The following is a 10,453-nucleotide window of genomic DNA, read 5'->3' as shown; positions in this document are numbered from 1 at the left end:
GCTGCAGCCTCCTAACTCATTGGCCATATATATTAAAGCCCTTCATGGTGCTTCAATGCTTTATGCTTACGTTCATTCAATATCTTCCATAAGGGACTATGCAACAGTAGCATAATGGAACGTGATTGTTGAATTTTAATGTTCGTTACCACAATCCCTAAAAGTATTTATCTCATATCCCCCTTCTAATTATATAATGACACTATAATCAGCAAACCCTTCTACGTGTCACTCATAATTTTTAAAGGAATGCCCAATAATTGTTGAATTCATTCATGCTATGGGGCATTACTGAATTCCATTTAAAAATCCACTTAATTTATTTTTGAAATAATGTACATTCACTGTCTCTCCCTCTGATACTTGGTCAATCTCTCCAAACCCCAACATTTAAAGGCATTAGTGTCACCTTAATGATAATGCAGAAAGTGTCTTGTCACTCTAGTGATTTTTTTTACTCTTATCCAGATCTTTCTTGGCATTTGAATATTACTCAGATGTTCTGTTGCATATGACAAAAAAGGGAACCACCCTGAACACACATACCACCACCAAAACACCCTAAATAAAAACGTGTATCACCCCCTGTTTCCTGGCCGATAACTAGAACCGTCTGTTTCAGGTACGAGGGTTGAGGGACACGATAGCTTCAGAGGCGTTTCAGCCTTCGTACAGGCCTTTTTCAATGTTATGCTAAGCAAACTAAAGCCTCATTAGGCAGTCGCTTAAATACCATTCAGATTTTGTGAATCCACCAATCCCGGAGCGCCCTCCATATCATGCCCTCCCATTGTCCAATCATATTCACTGGCTATTACGACTGGGGGCGTGTGGTTATGCGCACATAGTCATTGGTGCATTCAGGTTGAGCGTCATTAAAGTTAGTGTTTAGCTTGGGTTGCCAGTATGATTTTATGTAAGGATTAACAGCGTGTAAGTGCCGATATTCTATGGAACATCAATTATGATGGCCGAATATTGTATGAATTTTTCTGCTCTCATTTCTCATATTTATCAGTGAACAGTATGTTTGTTACTTCGTTAGTGACTTTATTCATATTTATATGTGTTTTTATATTTCCATAGTCTGTTCCCTGCTGCAGCCTCCTAACTCATTGGCCATATATATTAATGCCCTTCATGGTGCTTCAATGCTTTATGCTTACGTTCATTCAATATCTTCCATAAGGGACTATGCAACAGTAGCATAATGGAATGTGCTTGTTGAATTATAACGTTCGTTACCACATTCCCTAAAAGTATTTATCTCATATCTCCGTTCTAATCATATAATGACACTATAATCAGCAAACCCTTCTACGTGTCACTCATAATTTTTAAAGGAACACCCAATAATTGTTGAATTCATTCATGCTATGGGGCAATACTGAATTCAATTTAAAAATCCACTTAATTTATTTTGTAAGTAATGTACATTCACTGTCTCTCCCTCTGATACTTGGTCAATCTTTCCAAACCCCAACATTTAAAGGCATTAGTGTCACCTTAATGATAATGCAGACAGTGTCTTGCCACTCTAGGGATTTTTTTTCTCTTATCCAGATCTTTCTTGGCATTTGAATATTACTCAGATGTTCTGCCATCCGTTTACCCATGCTTCTTGCTGTCATGCCAACATAGAATAAATTACAGCTGCATGATACACAGTATATCACATTGGTACTTTTACAGTTATTAAAATTATTGATAGTCCATCTACTACTTGCTTTTTAACCATATGTTGACATACTTTGCAGCTTCCACATGGGAGGGATAATTTATATAATGGAGGTTTCTTAGCATTTCTAGCAAAATGACTCTCAGAAAGATAGTCATTTAGATTACTGGGTCTCCTAAAGGTGAACATTGGTTTATCAGAGAGAATTGATTCTAACTGTTCATCAGCTCTTAAAACATGCCAATCCCTTTTTCAAATTTCAGAGATCTGTTCGCTCTGAGGATAGTAAGTGGAGATGAATCTGAGAGGGTTGGTGTTGCTGGGCTTTTTAGGTTTTAGCAAATCATTTCTATCTTTGCCTAGCACTATGTGATAGCCACTAGCAAGTGATTTTTTTAGAATAACCTCTTTGCAACAACATAGTTCTTAAATCTGATGCTGCTACTTTGAAAGCTTCAATTGTTGTAGAGTTTCTCCTGATTCTAAGGTTTTCCACTACTGGCAACCCCCTAATGGTAGCTGGGTGATGGTGGCTCAAGGCACATAGTATAGTATTAGTTGCAGTGGGTTTCCTATAAGTAACAGTTTCCAGTCTATCATTGACCTTCTTGATTGTAAGATCTAGAAACTCTACCTTATCTTAATCACTCACTGTAGATGTGAGCTACAATCCAAAGGGGTTAATAATCAGCATCTGAATAAATTATTGCAGATAGTTTCTTGGTCCATTCCATACAAAAAAACTATATCATCAATATATCTGGACCAGTGAGATATAAATTAAGTAAAATTACTTAAGTATTCATGATATAACACAGTTTAATCCCACTACCCTAGATATATATTTGCATAAGTGGGTGCACAAGATCACAGTACCCCATACTTGCAAATAAATCTATCATCTGTAACAAATGAGAAACTGCTTTACAACCCCATTGCATTTTGAATACTCATGTAGAGTGATTCCACAGGTAACTAGAATGGAATCAGAGGTGATTTTAATATTATTGATTTTATTAAGTATGCGCATGGTATCTCTTGTATCGTTGAGAGAAAATCCACCATATATATCAATCTAGCATCCATATATTTACTTGCCTTTTCTGTCAAAGAATCAATGCTGGAAACAATGGGCCTTCCTGAGGACATGACAGATTTTTGTTAATTTTTGGCAGTAAATACAGGATTGCTACCTTTGGATTTTAAACTTCCAGAAACTTATTTTTTTTTATCAATTAAACCTTCTGCAAGGGCACTGCTCACCAGTTTATTATATTGCTCTAAAAACATTTCTGTAGGGTTCCACAACAGACGTTTGAAGCTTGTGCGCCTAGTTAGCTGTGGGCCAAATGACTACATTTCCCCCTTTAACTCTTTTCTTTAATTGTACATCTGTCCATTTAGTTAATTATTTTAAAGAATTTTTCTGTTGTATTGTCAAGTTACCTCCCAACATATTATTGGGTTCTCTCATAGACAATATGTCATTACAAGTGATTACGCGATTAAGTGAGTGTGTGATATGACACACTATTGAGAGGCACAAATTGTGATTTTGTTTTTATAATATGTCTCCAACTAGTGTCATTGATGTGTTTTGTGCAATATTTTTTAACCCTTACACTTTACATCAGGTCTCCCTTCTAACACAGTTTTGGTTTTTGCTTGTGTATAACCTATAACCTTCAACTTGTAATATAAGCGCAAGTTGGAAAGTTTGCGATCTCGATGGAAAGTTTAGGTTGCGCTAGCGTAATGTTGGCTGCACTAACTTCATGATCATAAATGCGATTTACCATGTACTGTAATATCAAGTCAAGCATTAACGTTAGCGTGGTCCAGCAATATCGCATATTGAGACCCTGCTATCATTAGCGTTCCACTTGTAAACTGGCCCTTAATAGGTAATTACATTCATGTTCATTTTAGTCTAAGAAAATAGCACAGTTACAATAGGATACCCAAATCCATGTACACAGTGGACTGTGAACTCATGTGCCTTTTTTAAGCTTAACTTGATTTCTTTTATGCATTTCATGATCATAAGTTAGTTCCTGTTACCTTATACATTTGTCTTTCTAAATGAAGAATAGAACCTTTGTTCCTGACAATTCTTATACAACATACTATTACAGAATAACATTTCAGTCTCAAAGCTTGTACAATTTATATATTACCTGCACGTTGATTAGCATACCATTTGTATTCACAAGTATGTGACCCATAAAGACTTGCCTTGAATTTTGCTCTTTTGTTCAAATTCAAGTGATTGTGCTGTTTTTTTATATGAAAGTCTACATCCTTTTGGACTGCACATCTAAGATATATAATGGTATTAGCTTTGTGTCTATTTAATCATCTACAACTTAATTTTGCTTTGTTCATGATAAAGAGTTGTTCCTAAATTTAGCTGGTGATGCAGATGGCGGATTTGCCTTACTTACTAGACGTACCTGGTGGAAATGACAGGTGCATAATGATCTGCAATGAATGTATTCACTAACACCTTTAGCAAATACAATACTTATTCCATATGTTGTGTCACTCGCCTAATTCATAATACATGAATGCAAATCTTTAAGCAATGCAACAGCAAAATGTAGTGCATTGATATTTGAGAATAAAGCCTAGTGAAGAAATGTAGAGGGTAGAGTTGAAGCCCAGTACATTACAACCCATACATTTACATAACCTTACACTATAACATGTCACAACCAGAACTGTAGAAGACTAGTTCAGCCTGTGGAAATAAAGTATTAAGATGGCTAGTAAATTCATCTTTTAGAATTCCTCACTTGCTCATGACCGTACATTCTGGTAGACAGATCAAAATAATTTATGTAGTTAACAATTTTAGGCTTAGATATCTTTCTTCAACATGTGCTGGAGACAGATGCAGCCAGAACTCATCTGCATCCCCAGATAATTCCATCCTTCCTTGTAACAGCATAAGAGAAAAAAGAAAACAGGAAAAGAAACACCTCCTGACTAATAGACGTTGAGTTAAATATTTTTCTGAAAACTAGTCCAGAGTCCTAGGTGTAGAGCACACCACCCAAAATCCCCCAAAACAATAAACCTACATATTGATAATGGGGCAGTACCTAATGCAAAATATATACTGTATATTGACAATAAGGAGAAAAAAAGGTGCATTATTTGGGCACACTAAGGCTAAATAGCAAAGACTTGTATTCCAAACAATCCACAACTGAATAGAAGGTGGAAAGCCTAAAAATAAAACTTAAAGGGACACTAAACCCAAAAATTTTATTTTGTGATTCAGATAGAGCATGCAATTTTAAGCAACTTTCTAATTTACTCCTATTATCAAATTGTCTTCATTCTCTTGGTATCTTTATTTGAAATGCAAGAATGTAAGTTTAGATGCTAGCCCATTTTTGGTGAATAACCTGGGTTATTCTTGCTGATTGGTGGATAAATTCATCCACCAATAAAAAAGTGCTGTCTAGAGTCCTGAACTAAAAAAGAAGCTTAGATGCCTTCTTTTTCAAATAAAGATAGCAAGTGAACGAAGAAAAATTGATAATAGGAGTAAATTAGAAAGTTGCTTAAAATTGCATGCTCTTTCTGAATTACGAAAGAAAAAAATTTGGTTCAGTGTCCCTTTAACTTTTAATATAATTTAAAATAAAATGAAGACATAAAATTATTAAAAAAAAAAAAAATAGACATGCTTGCACCCCAATGTACACAGAAATATTCTATATGATTAATGCATTGGACAATATAACAATTCAGAACAATCAGAGATAAGCACAAAATGTGTGACTGTCCTCATTACCCAGTGCACTATGAGTACAAAAGATCCCCTAATGATATCTGAAGATTGCCATATTACCTATTTAAGCTTTCACAATACCCCATGGTAATTATTTAAAAACGCTTGGTATCCCTGTACTATATCTACAAAAAAAAATCAAAATGCCACTTAGTTCATAATTATTATTATATTTTACGATAAAGTATCCAAATTCAAGCTATGAAGCAGTATATTGTACAATGGATCAGCAGTGCAAATGCCTGATGTGCGATTCACCACTGCTTTGTCTCAAAGAAGGGGTACTGTGAAAGCTTAGATAGATCACTTGGCAAACTATCTATAGGGATCTTTTGTCCTCACCCTACACTGGGTAATGGGGATTGTCACCCATTTTTTGCTTATCTTAGATTTGCATGAATTGTTATATAGTCCAATGAATTATCACATAGATTATTTCTGTGTATATGGGGGAGGGAGGCATATATATTTGTTTTTTATAATAATCTTAAAATGTCTAATTTTATTCTAAATTATATTAAAAGTTAAGTTTTATTTTTTTAGCGTTCCCACCTTCTATTTGGATATGAATTGTGTGGAATACACTCCTGTGATATTTCGCCTTAGAGTTCCAAATTAATAGGAAGTTGAGACCTCAAAAGTAGCTGCTAGTAGGTATTAATGACCCTTGTTTTCAAACATGACTCAAAAACACAGGAATCAATATTTTTAAAAAAAGATGTCAGACATTAAAAGTATTGTCCCTCCATGTAATCATAGTGACTCTTGCAACAGCAATGTTCTATGTCTTAGTAAGTCAATATGAGACCTAATAACAAACATTCTGTCATCATTTAATCATTTTAGTTTACCTCCTTAAACAGCCTGTAATAGGCAAAAATACTTTAAATCAAGGAACTGTACACAAACATGGATTAGTGTAGAGGGATCTTTTTTGGGATCTGCTACAGATTTTGGGTTTCTTAACTTGAGGTGGGCATGGAATAACTTGTAAAGGGGGGGTTGAGTTAGAAGAGAATTCATATAATGAATTGCTTTCAGTTGAGGCGCACACAGATTGAGAGTTAAATGGTGGTATTGTTAACAGTTCAATACATTCTAAAAAGTGAGGAAAACGATGATTGTAATGGTGTAGAAGTCTGAAGAGCGTATTATACCTATCCGTTAGATGACCAGCCAAACTGGAATGTATCCCATCATCTGCAATTTTTCATATTAAAGGGACATTCCAAATTTGAATGCACCTAGCTGAATTGCATGCAATTGAATATAACTATATTTACAATATACATGAAGTGGCAAAAATGTTTCTAATAAAAGTTATCACTATATTAGTGTTAACATTTTTCTCTGCACATGCATGTGAAGCATAGCTAGATATTCTCAGTGCACCAGCATTTTAAACACTGCAGCTGCTCAGAGCACCAGTGAGGCTTGTATCATGTCAGCAATTAACAAATGAGTCATTACCAGATGGTACAAGCACTCTGAGCAAGTGCTGTGTTGAAAATTTATGGTGCATACTTAAATACACTTATAAAACAGCTATCATTTTTAGTAAAAGTATTTTTGCTAATACATGTATATTATAAAATGTTTCTATTCAAAACTGAAATGCATCCATGTGGATTCCAATTTTGGATAGAATGTCCCTCTAAGTCAAAAGTCTTCCCTTTCCCCATGTGCTTTTCTCAGTAGTAAAGACTGTAAGTTATTCCTTTATATTTCCATTTTTATTATCATATTTTCTGGCCACCAGCCCCCTTAATCTTACAAATTGAGAAGCTTGTACATCATAAAGTCAGTGTGCAGTTATTTATCAAGCTTTTCTTGTGTACTCATAACAGTTTTTACTGTATGACTCAAACGTCCTTATTTGTCATGCTGTCCTTGTCTAACTAAAATGTAAAATTTCTGTTTCAAGTTCAATTCTAGTAATTACATTTTTTTTTTCACTTTTAATTTAACTGTGTGTAATCTCACAGGCGACCACAAAGTCCTTTGTGAATTCTTAAAATAGACGTACAATTTTTGACTTTATACCCACATTTACTAGAATCTATAACATGGACTTTTGCAAATAATTAGTCACCAACTCTAGCCATTTATATGTATTACAACCTAAAAAAGAATATTGGTATTTAACCAAGAAAGATTGTGTAATACTAACCAGTCAATAGTTAGATATTTTTTTTACAATTATATAAATTAGATTTGGAAAGCGTAAATATTGTATACAGCATCTAACCCCATAAACATACAACAAGACGTACAATTAATAAATATATGCAGTTTAATCAAGCATCACTATCTCATTGCTAATGTCATATATGCTGGCAAGAAAGGATAATTAAAGTAATATCTGCAGAGCTTAATGAAGCAGTAGAAACGCGTAAATTAATATCAATATATTAGAAGAAGAACATGCATATAAGAGCTAACATTTTGCTTGTGCGTACAGATCATTTTTTCAAAGCTCTATCCTTGAGTCCAGTCTTGTTGAAACAACCTTCACTGGTCACAGCATTCCATACACTGGAGAATGTGCAGAGTGAAAGGAAACTGTGAACTCAATTAGTTGTCACCACTGACTTCATCCCTTTAATGTTTTCCTAATGATCCATTTGACCTGCTTTGTTGCATTAAATTGTTTTAAAATAACTCATTTAATTTTATTTTGGAATTTGAAACTTATTTTCTTGTTGAAACTTCAACCTACATTAAAATTTCAATACTGAAAACAAAAGCTATGTAAACAAACGGTATAAGAAGAAATCAGCCCAAAGAGAGAGACCAGACTTTTTAAAGGGTTTTCCTGCATCAGCTTTAAATACAATTAACTATTTTCTGCTGCTTTCCTGCGTACACTTTAATTTCTCTGGAAACTATTATTAATTGATGAAGAATCATTTGAGTTTAGGGGGCCGATTTATCAAAGGCCGAATGGTCCCTTATGCCCCTGTTTCTGCGTGAGCCTTCAGGCTCACCGGAAACAGCAGTTATGAAGCAGCGATCTTAAGACCTCTGCTTCTTAACTGGTCCACTGCCTCTAAAGCTGCGGACATCAATCCGCCCAATCCTATATGATCGGGTTGATTAACACCCCCTGCTAGTGGCCGATTCTTCGCAAATCTGCAGGGGACGGCATTGCACAAGCAGTTCACTAAAAAGTATATTCTTAAGAATCTGGCTTAATGGAAAACAACACTGCTGCTTTTAAGTCTCCTATGCCAGAAAATGTAGCTGAGATTGCAACTAGAAGCAAATGCTTTAAAGTAACAAACTTTTGCAGTCACTTTTTAATAAAAGGCACAGTACAGAAACAGTCCTGGTTTGTATATTCAAATACATACTAATAGAAGAAGACAGAATGGATATTTTTTCCTAATAATATTCAACCTTTCTCTAGCGAGTCTATGAATACAGAATAATGCTGAAATGCGTAAGACCAGCTAACCGGTCTTGCTATCCTGTATTTGAACTTTTTAATTGAATGGAATAAAATGTTGCCTTTTATTTTACCATATTGAGATTTCCTCCGGACTTTTATATTTTATAGCATTCTATGGCAATTTACCACCTGGGTGCAGCTTCTTTTAGCCCAGTAATGCTTTTCACAGAGTAGAACTTTCCTGTAGTATATTAGTCTGATTTCACCTATTATGGTCAGTCCAGCGCCAAAATACCAGGCAATTCCTCTCTGAACAAGAAACACAGCAACCCCAGACAATCATTTTGGCCTTCATTAGGCCTTGTCAGTTAGGTGTAGCAGTATTCCTTTAAGCACACTGAGCAAGGAGTCCACATCTGGTTGCCCATTTTTCCAATAGGGAGACTAAATACACACAGAGAGAAGTGCACTCACATGAATGAACAACCAGCTCAATACCATTGTTAGCCTATGGTGATTTACCACCTGGGGGCAACTTCTTTTAGCCCAGTAATGCTTTTCACAGAGGAGAACTTTCCTGTAGTATATCAGTCTGATCCTGCCTATTGCGGTCAGTGCAGCGGCAAAATTCCAGGCAATTCCTCTCTGAACAAGGAACTCATCAACCCCAGACAATCATTTCGATCTTCATTGGGCCTTGTCAGTGAGGTGTAGCAGTATTCCTCTAAGCACACTGAGCAAGGAGTCCATGTCTGGTTGCCCCTTTTTCCCATAGGGAGACAAAATACACACAGAGAGAAGTGCACTCACATGAATGAACAACAAGCTCAATAAAATTGTTTGCCTGTTCTATGGCAAGGTCTCCCTAAGGATGATGGGGGAAACCAGACGTGGAGAGGTCTCCCTAAGGGTGATGGGGGAAACCAGATGTGGATGCAAAGTTTTATGACCCTGGGGAGGTCTCCCTAAGTGTGATGAGGGAAACCAGATGTGGACTCCTTGCCCAGTGTGCTTAGAGGAATATGGCTGCACCTAACTGATGAGGCCCATAGAAAGCCAAAACTATTGTCTGGGGTTGTCTTGTTCTTCTGAGAATTAATAAATAAATGTATGCTTTAAGACCTGTATACTGTATGTATGTAGCCCTTCAGGGTCTTTTTTTTTTCTTTCTTACACCCCAAGATCACATATCTTTGAGCCCTTATAACTTTTGAGTGCAATATTGTTTTTAAATATTTTTTTATTAGACAGTGTTAATATTAATAATAATATAAGTGTAACTGTACTTTGTAATTTATTTTTGCTTTGTGCAACTTTTTATTTTCTGAAAAAAGTTAGCCACAGCTCTCAGATAGCGGTGAAAATTCTCACATAATTCATATTGTGCTAGCGAAATCACAATTGCGTTCAACTTGTAATAGTTTACACTTGAACAGGAGTGTTAATCTATTTTCCATTAGTTGTTTTGTGGCTGTTGTAGCTTTGAGGATTGTGAAAGGGTTCAACCTGTGAGATGGACTGGTCCAGTGAAAATGGATTGCATTGGGCTCAGCCAGTAGATTGCACAATGTGCAGAATGTGG

Source organism: Bombina bombina, chromosome 3 (genome assembly GCF_027579735.1).
Source record: "Bombina bombina isolate aBomBom1 chromosome 3, aBomBom1.pri, whole genome shotgun sequence".
NCBI lineage: Eukaryota > Metazoa > Chordata > Amphibia > Anura > Bombinatoridae > Bombina > Bombina bombina.
This window is presented reverse-complemented; position numbering follows the sequence as displayed.